The sequence below is a fragment of the Jatropha curcas genome, chromosome 2, assembly GCF_041381405.1.
Source record: "Jatropha curcas cultivar XTBG-Jc1 chromosome 2, XTBG_Jcur_1.0, whole genome shotgun sequence".
Lineage (NCBI taxonomy): Eukaryota > Viridiplantae > Streptophyta > Magnoliopsida > Malpighiales > Euphorbiaceae > Jatropha > Jatropha curcas.
In genome coordinates this window covers 7,659,558-7,671,726 of record NC_143152.1, presented here as the reverse complement: position 1 = coordinate 7,671,726, position 12,169 = coordinate 7,659,558, and positions in this window count along the sequence as shown.

Sequence of the window (12,169 nt, the reverse complement as noted above, 5' to 3'; positions counted from 1 at the left end):
GGTTTTAAGCTACGTGTCTATCAATATCAGAAGTTCTTAATATCACATGGGACTTCATATTCGTGTTCAAAATAGCGTTTAATGGATGGAGATTAAATGGGGTCCACCTCTCTTACACTTTCATGTAGTCAAGTACTTACTACTCCATAGTGCTGAGACAATTCTTCAATTATTGAGATTGTGTTTAATTGCAATCTGTAAGGACACATATGGGAAGAAAGAAAAAAATTAAATACAGCTACTGCAAGAAGGGGTAAGAATGCTTCGGTTAAGCCCATCGAGTTCATCCAATTGAATCAATTTAGTTTGATTTTTAACATATGCAATTTGATTTCAGTTTTCATAGAACAAATCGAAAGTTTTTGGCCCGATTTAGTTTTACAAATCCCAAAAAATAAACTCAAACTATTACAACTAGCTCAAAACCAACCAAATCAAATTGGTTTAATTCAATTCGTATCGATTTTCACCATATTCAGTTTCATTTGATGTTCGTTTGTTCTGATCTATACATTGACTTTAATCAATAAAATCAAATTAAATTCATTTATCAGTTGGATTAATTTTCAAAATTGGAAATTAACTCTTGCTTAATGTTGCGAGTCAACACTACTTCATTATAGTCATGAAACACAAAACTTATAATAAATAAAACAAATAAACTAGTGGCACAGCTAAGATTAAAGACAAAGAGGACAAAATTTTTATTTTCAAAAGTTAGATGGAGCTAAATTAAAAAATACACTATTTTAAGAGATAATATTGAAAATTTTTCAAAATTTAGGAGTGATTTTTGAAAAAAAAATTTGCTGAGGGTGCGAGTCACCCTGGCCCCTACCTCCCTCCCTCATTGAAACAAAACATAAACACAATGTTTACATGATTAACCCTCACTAAGGCTACATTCACATGTAATTTCATCATTTACTATGACACTATAATAATAATAATTACATTATCTTAAGCAACTTAAAAATAATTACACTGCATGCTTATGACACAAAAACCATAAATTCCAATTACATTCAAAATACATGTAAAGACAGTAACAAAGCTTCAAGATAAACTGAATCCTAGGTTAGAGAGAATTTGGTAAAATGAACATAATTCTGTTCGATTTGTATTAAAGAAATAGAAAACAAATTGTTTTATTTGTGCAACTCCAAAAATAATCACTCTGCTAAAATTACAACACATTAGCTAAACTACTATTTACCTACCTACCCTTGCATAATTTATTTATACAATTAAAACCCCCTCAAGATGGAGTTGAGAAAAAGTCAACCAATCCCATCTTGGACAATAAGAAAGAAAAAGAATGAAAGGCAAGGATTTAGATAAATAAATCTGCGATCTGTAACTTGGTGGAGATGTGATATGGATGAATGAACCCTGCAATGTATTGATTTATGACAACATGATAGTCAATTTCAATGTGCTTGGTTCTTTCATGGAAGATAGGGTTTGTTGTGATGTGAATTGCAGTTGGATTATCACAGTGAAGTGGAATAGGAAGAAAAACTGAGATATGAAAATCATTGAGAATGTAGGTAATCCATTAGAGTACATAAAATCATAGCCATGCTATGATATTTTGATTATGCAGAAGATCTATTGACTGTACTTTGCTTCTTAGATTTCCAGGATAGTGAATTACCTAGAAAAAGACAATATCCAATAAGAGATTTTGTCTCAAGACAAGAAGCTTAATTAGCATCACAGAAAGCATTCAAATGAAATGAATTAGAAGTAAGAAAAAATAACGCAAGATGTGAACAACCCTTTAAATACTTAAGAACATGAAATGCAACTTTCATATGAGATTGATAAGGATTTTACATAAATTGGCTGAGTTGCTAAACTGAAAAGGTGATATATGGTCTTATTAAACTTAAGTACAAAATTCTACCTACTAATCTTCTGTGTTGATCGGGATTCTCCATCGAGGAATCCATATTATGAGAGACCTTAAGACTTTGAATCATGTGGGTATTATAGGTTTTGTATTTTGTAGGCCAACATCTGTAAGCATGTCTAAAATGTATTTCTTTTATGTTAATGATAAACAAATATCTAATCTAGCTATTTCCAAGCCTAGGAAATACTTTGCATAACCTAGATCCTTAATACTAAATTATTGATGAAGGAAATCCTTGACTTATAAAATCAAGGTTTCAGATGCACCTATGATTAGTACATCATCAATATACACTAAAAGAGCTAAAAATGTATTATCTAATCCTTTGGTAAACAGGTAATGGTCATGTGAGGATTGTGAAAATCTAGAGATTTTCAATTTAGATGTGAATTCTATGCTCCATTTTATGCCTGCTTGCTTGAGTCCATATAAGGAATTTTGCGATTTTGTAGACTTGACATGGTTGTACTTTGGTATATCCTTTAAGGGGAATCATGTAAATATCCTCATCAATAAAACCATGTAAGTAGGCATTATTGACATCTAATTGATGTAATGTCAACTCTTAAACAGATGTAATTGCTAGAAAAAAATTATAACAGTATCCAGTTTTGCAAGTGGAGAAAAGGTATCATTATAATCTAATCGAATCGAATCAACTGATTATAGCCTTTGGTCACTAGCCTGGCTTTATATCTATCCCACAGGTCCATCAGATTTGTATTTCACCCTATAGATCCATTTACGCCTTATAGACTTCTTGCCCTTTGGTAAATTAATGAGTAACCAAGTCTGGTTAGCTTCTAGGGCATGAAACTCATTTTGCATATAACTCAATTTATGTCATTTTTAGCATGATTAAAAGTTGTTAGTTCATGAATTTTAAATACATTGGCAATATATGAATCATAGAAAGGAGTGTTATGGCATGAATGAATATAAGTTATGGAGGGTAATTGAGGATGGTGAGAGAGCTTTAAAGGCATTACCATTGGAATTAATAGAAGCTACAAAATCCTATAACCAAAGTAGTTTGGATTTTGTCTAGTGCTTTTTCTAAAGGTTATGTGGTTGTGTCTTGATTGGTGGAATGAGTTTCTTCATTTTGATGAGACACAGGAAAGTAGTTTGAGAAGATTGTATCTAATTTCTGTCAACGTTAGAATTTGAAGATAAAGGTGAAGTATGGTTTGAAGGTGTGGACTCTTGTATTGTGGGTGATTCAAGTGCGAAGTCATTAGTTATTGGTGTTTCTTATGCGGAATAGGGCAGAATATTCGGAGTTTGCAAGTTCAAAACATTTTGGTAATGAAAATTGAGCAATTAATTCAAGTGGTGAAAAATGAAAGGGCTACTTATGTTCATGAAACAAAACATCCTTATAATTAAAAGAAAGATTTTGTATTTTGGTCATATTATTTGTATGTCTTGTGTTGCGGTGCATACCCTATAAGGACATTACTAATTAATCTATGATCTTTTTTTTTTTTTTTGTTGAGTTGATAGGTCGCAAAAAATAAGTAGCCAATGACTCTAAAACATTGAATATTTGGTTTTCCATGAAAAATGACTTCAAATGGTGATCTCCAATTTAGGATCTCTGTGAGAATTATGTTCATTATGTGAATGGCAGTCAATAATATTTCAAACCAAAATTATTTAGGAAAATTGGCCTGAAACATTAAGGCGCTAGCTATCCTTAAAAAAAGATTTGTATTTCATTTCTCTTAAACCATTTTATTGTAGTATGTACACAGGATTTTTGGTGCATGACTCCTTTGCATTTGAAAAGGTTATAACATCTTTGATTAACGGTATCATTATTACTTCTAATGGCTTTGATTTGTCTTTGAAACTAATTCTCAATCATCTTTAAAAAAAATATTCTAAACTTGTATATACTTGACTTTTATAAAAAATCATGTAGGTCCGAATGTATCTACTATGGTCATCAACAATGGTTGCCATGAACCTAGCACCAGTTATAGAATTAATTTTGTAAGGCCCCTACAGATCCATATGAATCAACTTAAAAAAAAAAAAATCAAAAGTTGTACCTGTATTAACGAGAAATGAAAAAACACCTTTGCTGTTTTGAAATAGCACATACAGGACACATGTGATCTTTCATATTTATATCAATTCTAGGTAAATCTTCAATCTAATATTTGACACATGCCTTAATATAGAATGCCACAAGAAAGATAAGTGTTTGGAGTGTTTCTTATAAGTATGGTGTGAAGAACATTGTTCTGCGATAGAAAAAGAAGTTTTAGTCAAAACATAAAGTCCACCATCTATTTTTCCAATGGTTATGACCTCTTTGCTCTGCATATCCTGCACATCACAATGATTAGATAAAAAATTAATAGATACATTGCAAGTTTAGATAATTTGTTCATAGAGATTAGATTACATCTAAAACATGGTACGAATAGGGTAGCTTTTAGGGTAATTCTGTCATTTAGAACAATATGTCCTATATGTGTACCAATTTAATTGTGCCATCAGGTAAGTGAATTTTTTTAGGCTTGGTTAGTTAGATTATAGAAATAAAATTGTCAAGTTTATGGGTTATATATTTAGTTACCCCTGTATTTATAATCCAATCTCCTACTTTATTATTAACCAAGCTAAGAGCAACAAAATTAGAGTTATTACCTGCAAAATAAGTTGCATTTCCTAAAGTATTCTCACTTTGTTTATTTACAAACTTCCCTTTCAATACGTTCACTATTTCTTGTTGAATTATCTATGTCGAACTATTATTCCAGCTTTCATTCCCCTCATGTGTACAATAGTCCTTTATGTCCATTGGTGTCAATTCCATCTTGATAACATTGTGAACTTATTATTGTTTGCTCTTTTTTAACTTCAGTTCATGGTACCTATCTGGGTAGCAATGTAGCTTGAAGCATGTATCCTTCATGTGACCCCTAACTTTGCAGTAATCACAATACTTCTCATCATTCCTTAAGTACTCCTTTTTAAAAGTATTTCTATTATCCTTAGCTCTAAAGTTTCTTTGATTAGTGATCTATGTCATCATAACAGTTGTGCTTTCACTTGACTCAATCACTGTGTTGTGTACTTCCCTTTGTTTCTTAACCCTCAAGATTATTGAGAATGTCTTGTTCACATTCGAGAATGGGTCCATTCATAATATTTGGTTCTTTAAATGATAATAATTCTTATTCAATCTCATCTTATTATCCAATTCAGCGAACAACTTTAGCATTGCAACAATTGCAAATTGATAATTACCTTAGGCTAGACAACTCATCCCATATCTTCTTATCCCGTGCCATCTAGCACACCCGTGCTGAAGTTCAGATTTCATATTAGGTCGAAAACTTCAACTCAAACTCGTGTTGCTTGCATGACCTGCATGAGTTGCTTTTCTGACGTGCCAATCAAGCTTAAACCCTATCTAGCCCCTGGAGAATCCTAATTTGGAAGAAATACAAAGCCTAATCAATTTCCTACCTCAAAATGATTTCTTCCTCATTAGAGATTCTATTTCCTAAACGAATTCGAAGATTTCCCGAGGAGTCTATATAAAGAGAGGGATTAGCTAGGTTATTATTATCTCTTGTTTTATTACTTTCTCTACACAGTTTTCTCTTTCTCTAAGACTTTAAGTATCCAAGTTGAAGATCAAGATTCAAGGAAGCCACTAGAACCGATTGTTGACTAGTTTTTATTTCTAAAGTCTCTTTTTGTTTATTATTCTTTATGGGATTATTTACAAATTTAATTGAGTTTTATTTATTTACTATGTCAAACTAAATCTTCTTACCAGGGATATGATGTAGCTTAAATTCAACTCCTGTTTATAATACTAGCTTTGATTTTCTTTATTCAAGTAAAATCTATTATTGATCTTAATACTTCTAGGCAGAGTTTCTCCCTTGAATTGATTTATTTTATTAATCACTGTTGAGAGAAGGGTTTTTGATATGAATAGGGTAATAAATTTCATGGGAATAACAAATTGATGTGAGAGCCAGATGGTTTGACTCATGGGAAGTTTTTATAAAATTAAAGGCCTTAATTTGTGAATTCCTGAATAATCACAAGAACTTAATGATTTAATCTATGTTTGGTCGCACCATTAAGAGATGGGTAATTGAACTGGATTAAAATAGTTAAAAAACATCGAGAGAGCTTATTAGCGAGTTTAGGGTTATTTCCTTGAATAATTGAAATTGATTATCAAACTAATAGGATAAACTGGATAGAATTAAGTGACGTCAAAATCCCTAGTAACTTTTAACCCTTGATTTCTTTTCAACAACTTCTTACTTGATCTCATTCTTATTGTTTTTACTTTAATTCTTTTATTTTCAAATACATTCTCTTATTGTCGTATGAATAATAATATGTTAACACAATTTTGGTACTTTGTATATAATCTTCGAGGGACAATACTCTATTTACTCTTTATTATTTATTTGCGATTTTGTACACTTGCGAAAAAGCCTGTCACTTAGGGTGACCTACCATCCTTCTTCAAGCAATTGAAGGTTACATCAACCTTGGTAACATAACATTATTTTGAATCTCTATGGGATCAAGGTACTAAGTTCCTTCAAAGATCTGTAATTCTACTCTTTTTATTTCAAGATTCACTTGTATTCGACTACCTATTGATGAGTTTGTATAACTCTTTGAATTTGTATCCCTTAAATTGCTCTATGATTGTCATAACCTAGGACTAAGTTTACACATTTGGCCTTAGAGATCTAAGTGATACATAATCTTATATTTCGTGAACCTTTCTATGAACTTAGTCGTAGACTCGTTAGGGTGTTAAGACACTCTAACAAGGTAAGACAAGATAACCTGGGTGTTAAGATAAAAAAAATTCGATTCTCCATCAATTATCACCATATCTATATAGAATTTAGCTTTAATTTGGTGTATTACTAATAAAAGACTTAGTTAGAGAGTTCCTAGAGGTCCTTAACTATAGATTCTCCATATTAGTTGACAAATATGGAGATGTACTTAATAGCAAAGATGCTATAGCTTAAGTTTCCAACTGTCCTCTACTCCAAATTCTCCATATAGGGTGACAAATATGGAGATGTACTCAATAGTAGAGATATTATCTTCACTGAAGAATAAAATTAAAATCTAAAATTTTGTATCCACTTGGAAAAGGATAATAGTGGTCAATCTAGTTTGAGTATGACTTTCTACATATCATTTTAGGGACCATTACTATCCCAAAAATTGAGCAATGCATTAGGATTGTACTCAATCTTAATAGGTGCTAAGAGTACATTGAGTTATGCCGTCCTCACTATAGTGCTTTCTCCTAAGGGAACTGCATTCACTATCGAGTCGAAAGTGAAGATACCACCACATTTTTATTATTGTGTCTATACAGTTGGCGTAGCTTATGTTTATAGAGTAGGAGTGGTAATATGACTGTGGTAGAAGAGCAGGCAGTGCTATGAGATTGGGTGTACGTCGCTTGGTGAACATAGTTTATATTATAATGATCTCCCTGTTTATGGCCTTTAAAGCATGTACCCTTGTTGCCTCAAGATATGATGCCATCGTATTACAAGTTAAGCACCTAAGTGGTTATTACTTACCAATTATTAGTGCTCAGCTGAATATCTGCCATAGTTTGCATTCGGCATTTTAGCAGTGTGGCTAGCTTGTCAATCGAGGTTGACGAGTTCTTAAAATCTTGGCATAATTTCTATTAGGATTCTTGGTCTCCTCCATGATTTAGTTAAACATTCCATTGAACATTGTATGGTTCTTACTACCAATTTGAGCATGGATACATAAATATCTAATTTAAACCAAGTAAGGAGAATCACTAGGCAAGTGGAGCGATCATACTCATCTCCTAGGTTCCTATTATTAAAGGTTGAGACTTTAGGACCTTGAGCAACTTTCTTGATAAATTTTTTATCGACCAATTTGTTCGCATGATTTGCAACGATGATTAGGATAAGAAGGACAATCAAATCCTTTAGATTTGGTGGCCAAGCACCAGGCTTCTAGATTTTCTCACCTTATTTAGCAATTATCAAATGTGCGTATCTTCATGAACTCACAAGTTTTACCGAGCATGCCAAAAGAATGGTTATTGACCCAAAATCTTTTTTAGACTTGGGCTAAGGATCATTTGCAAACGAAATGGATCTTGTGAGCAGCTTTTACAAAATGTGATATGGCTAAAGGGTTAAGAAAACGTGAGTTTATAGATATCAAAAATTATCAATTTAGAATATAGGACACATAAGATGCTAAGACCCATCAATATAGAAGAGAGCATAGAGGCAAAAGGGAAAGGAAGGGATTATGAGAATAGATAGAATATTGGGATTAGAGGATAAAATGAAGTAACTGAAATAAAAGAGTAAAAGCTATTGTGCTTCTTGATGATACTTTTTGCTCTACTTTACAAGCCTATTACAGCTTCAAAACGACATGATATGAAAACCTTAATAAGAAAAAAAATGCTAAACTGCCCTAACAAGTCTTAGTGTATCCTAAGATAGTTAGGATATAACCACCATATGTATAAAACTTGGTTAATGTGTACAAAATAAAATTAGTTGTCTTTTAAAAATGATATTTATATAATAGGTCCTTATATTTTGTTTAAATTAACACATATGCTTATTACTTTGACAAACTTAAACTATGCTTATATCTTATTATAAAGTCCTTCTGTCTGAAAAGTGTGCTTTTGACCATCTATTTGGTATGTAGAAAGAAAAAAAAAAAAAAGAAGAGAGAAGAGACAAGAAATAAGAGACATTAGTTATCCTTACGAAGCTGAACATCATATACAGTACAAAGAACATCAACAAGCGATTTAGTTGTCGTTCTAATTAATTTTTTATAACTTTCTATCATTGTGTTGAAACTTATTAGATTTTTTTTCAATGGTATTATCAAATATCTCTTCAATAAATCTTTGGTTAATGTACCCAAAAATGATAAATGTTAAACATATCACATTCTTTTCCGTCGTCAAATAGAAAACTCTTCTCACAAAACTAATCCTACATGAGCATGGATAGTTTGATCACAAAGGGAGTATTTGGATTTGATGTAGTGCAATAATAGTATAATGGATGCTATGTTCTTCATTTAACGAGAAGATTTCATTTAATAAATCTTGGTAAGCATAATTGTCAGAATAATGAGAAATTGGTTGATCTAATTGAAGATAGCATGATTTTCGATGATGCTTCATTTGTAACTGAGGTTATTTTATCTTTTTTTTTTTTTTTTTTTTTCCAATTCGTGTTGTAGGTTAACTTTTTGTAAAGAAAAAAAGCTTTATAATGAGACATAAATATCAATAAGGTCCATTAAATTAATTTCTTTAAAGTAAAGGAACCTATGTGTTTATTCGCATATTATTTAGGGACCCAATTTATTTTTACCTTAAAGGAAAAATACTGAACTGCCCTAATAAACTCTAGTGCAACCTAAGATATTTACAATGAAAACCTCATATGTACAAATAAGATATTTAATAGTTAATATTGTTGATCAGTTCTATAATTATTACAACAGTCGAACTAAATGACCCAATTTACACATGATATAATTTTTACTATAGTGGAACAGAATGTTTAAAATGCTCTCACCAGGTATAAGACGGTAATTTTATACATTTTATCCAGCTGCAGTAAAAATTTTGTCACATACAAATTAAACTAAGTATATTCTTCCTCATCGCAATTAGGAGTTAGTGGGGAATAAAAATGTTGGCCAATTAATGCAAAGAAGTCAAAAGCAGCCAAAGTATCACGTATACATGCACTATTTCAAACGGTAATCTTCGTAATAAATCTCTGGCTGTGCAATAATAGCCCCTTGCACTATTCTTATGAAATATTTATTGAATATTCATATATATTAGTACAAAATATTTAATTAATACTAATATAAAATATTATGATATTATCTCTATTCCACTTTAATATTTACTCTTTTTTAATATTTAAGAAAATGATTGAAATTAATTAATTTTTTAAAAATAAATGATATAATGTCTAAATTATCCTTCTTAAATGTAAATATAAAAATAAATTAATCACACCCAATAAATATGGATAAAAATTAAAAAATACAATTAATATAATCTCAAAATCCTGAATGGGCACTTAAATGGAATAAGATAAAATTTATATTTTTGCTATGAAAATGAAACAGAGGAAGTAACTAAAATTATGAATATGCTGATATTATTATTTTTACTAATAGTAATATAGTTTTTAGGATTTTAAAGGTGTGGGAGTGAAGTCAAATTTCAAAATTAAGGGGTAAAGAAAAATTTTTAAAAGTTAAAAATTTAAAAATTAGAAAAATATTTCAAAACTTCGGAATTCTTTCCAATTAAATTAACTTTGATTAATAAGTAAGTCTAATTTTACTAACTGAACTAATTGTAAGCAACGCACTGAGGAATGCGAGACTCCTTATATCGGAAACGCCATGCCGTTAAGCATTGGAAGAAGTGTCCCTCTATGTGGATAGTACTAGAAGGAGCCAAAAAAACAATAGGAGTCCCACAAAGAGAGAGGAGGAAGGGACGGTCAAAAAGGCAGAATCCTATAAAGGACTGTACACGCGTCAGCAAAATACAGGCCTCTGTCTGTACTAAATTTCGTCGTTTAACCACGTGTCATCTCATTCATTAGCCTCTGGCACTCTCTCCAGTTCTCATTTTCTATTTATCTATCTAATGGAGAACACTCCAATGGAATTCTTATTTTTAGTTTATTATTCAATTTAATTGAATTATTATTTTAGAAATTTGAAATTTATTATTGTTGTTGAAATTTGAAAAATTATTTAATTTGTTCCTTCAAATTTAAATATGACATTTCAACTCTTAACTTTCAACTTATAATTCTGCATTCAATACTGGTCTAGGTTAATTGTAGGATGGGAACTAAAAAAAAAAAATTCTTTTTTTTTTGTGTAAACCATCAGTCTATTACTAGGGACCACCTAATGTGGTTCGGAACTTATCACTTAAGACTCTTCGTCCTTCTTTACAGCTGTATTTAGTAGGAATCGAATCTGACAATTTTTTCCATATGCCCAATCTGTATTACCAATTGAATCACAATTTATAAATACATTAATCTATTATTTTAAGATAAAGGAGAATACCAATATTGGGTGTGTCTCTCTCTCTCTCTCTCTCTCTCTCTCTATATATATATATATATATATATATATATATATATATATGTAATGATTCAAATGGTCAGAAAACTGTTGAATGCAATCTGCATTCGTAAATAATTTCATATGAAACTCATTTAAAGTAATAAAAGTAAATGTATATAATTATAGTCGAGAATGTACATCGAAAATATTAATTAATTTCTTATCTAAGTGATCTTTTTTTAATCCTTTTAACGTAAGTAATTACATATCTAAGTGACCTTTTTTTTCCTTAACTTTTTTATAGTGGTTTTAAAAATTGGTAGTTGGATTCAATTTGTAAAACTTGAAAATTTAAACTACGTTGATTATGTTATAATTTTGGGGTCAAAACTATTCAAATTGAACAAATTTAAATAATATATATATATATTCACACACACACATATGTACTAAGTGAAAAATTCCTTTAGTAGCGTTTAGCTATTAGCTATTTTAATAACTTTTCATAAAAAGTTAAAAGTTAAACGTTATATAGGTTAACTTTTCATAAAACTTATCTTAATTTATAAAAACTAATTCAATCAATATGTTGTTGAACACTATAAAAAATAGTGTTTAGCCAAAACGCTAAAAACTACCTAAAAAAACTGTTATCGAATACGTAAATTATATAATTATTTATGGAAAATCTATGTTAGTCCACATTCTGTGCAAATTATATATATAAGGATTAAATCATAATCTTTGATAATTTTTGTAATAGTAAGTGTTAAAAAAAAAAATATGGCTAGTAGTAATTACATTTCAATTCTATATTGGTTATTGTGTTCATATATTTGTTTTGCTCACATCAGAATATCTAAAAATCTTTCACAGATTTCCTAGCCAAGAAAGATTTGAATGGTATAGAAAGTTTTATTGCTTGACTATAATGTTGTGGGTCTTATTTATTTACTCTTACCTCAAGAGTAAAGGATTCAAGTTTATCCTAATTGTTTTTAGTTATTTTCCGAATTTTATTTAACCGATTCAGGTCTTAGTTTGGGTGTATTGGATAAGCCTATCGGTGTGTGTTAAATACCTGAA